The 1,147-nt window shown below is 52.9% G+C and overlaps 1 protein-coding gene across 3 annotated transcripts in view; it reads left to right on the forward strand.

Annotated features, from left to right (window-relative positions):
* IPPK (inositol 1,3,4,5,6-pentakisphosphate 2-kinase) overlaps positions 1-1,147 on the forward strand; it is a 59,261-nt gene that overhangs the window by 15,589 nt on the left and 42,525 nt on the right. The window lies entirely within an intron of this gene.

A 1,147-nucleotide genomic window follows, 5' to 3' on the forward strand; every position in this document is an offset into this window, starting at 1 on the left:
CCCATACTCTCTCATCACCTCTCATACCTTCCCCCAATTACCTATCTTCCCCCATCACCTCACGTATCTTCCCCCATTAGCTCCCATACTCTCTCATCATCTCTCATACCTTCCCCCATCACTTCCCATCCCCTCCCCTCATCATTTCCCATACCCTCTCCCCATCATATCACATACCCCCAAACTCCTCATACCTCCCCGCATCACCTCCCATGCCTCCCCTATCACTTTCCATACCTTCCCTCATCACCTCACATACCCCCATCACCTCCCATACCTTCAGCCATCACCTTGTATACCTCCCACCATCATCTCCCATATACTCTCCCTATCACCTCACATACCCACCCTATCACCTCCTATACCTTCCTCCGTTGTCTCACATACCTCCCCCATCTCCTCACATACCTTCCTCTGTTGTCTCACATACTTCCCCCATCTCCTCATGTACCCCCCATCACCTCCCATACCTTCCTCTGTTGTCTCACATACCTCTCCCATCTCCTCACATACCCCCATCACCTCCCATACCTTCCTCCGTTGTCGCACATACCTCCCCCATCTCCTCACATACCTTCCTCCATTATCTCACATACCTCCCCCATCTCCTCACGTACCCCTCATCACCTCCCATACCTTCCTCCGTTGTCTCACATACCTCCCCCATCTCCTCATATACCTTCCTCCATTATCTCACATACCTCCCCCATCTCCTCACGTACCCCCCATCACCTCCCATACCTTCCTCCGTTGTCTCACATACCTCCCCCATCTCCTCACATACCTTCCTCCATTATCTCACATACCTCCCCCATCTCCTCACGTACCCCCCATCACCTCCCATACCTTCCTCCGTTGTCTCACATACCTCCCCCATCTCCTCACATACCTTCCTCCATTATCTCACATACCTCCCCCATCTCCTCACGTACCCCCCATCACCTCCCATACCTTCCTCCGTTGTCTCACATACCTCCCCCATCTCCTCACATACCTTCCTCCATTATCTCACATACCTCCCCCATCTCCTCACGTACCCCCCATCACCTCCCATACCTTCCTCCGTTGTCTCACATACCTCCCCCATCTCCTCACATACCTTCCTCCATTATCTCACATACCTCCCCCATCTCCTCACATACCTTCC

This window comes from Bison bison, unplaced genomic scaffold, assembly GCF_000754665.1.
Source record: "Bison bison bison isolate TAMUID 2011002044 unplaced genomic scaffold, Bison_UMD1.0 scf7180017864057, whole genome shotgun sequence".
Lineage (NCBI taxonomy): Eukaryota > Metazoa > Chordata > Mammalia > Artiodactyla > Bovidae > Bison > Bison bison.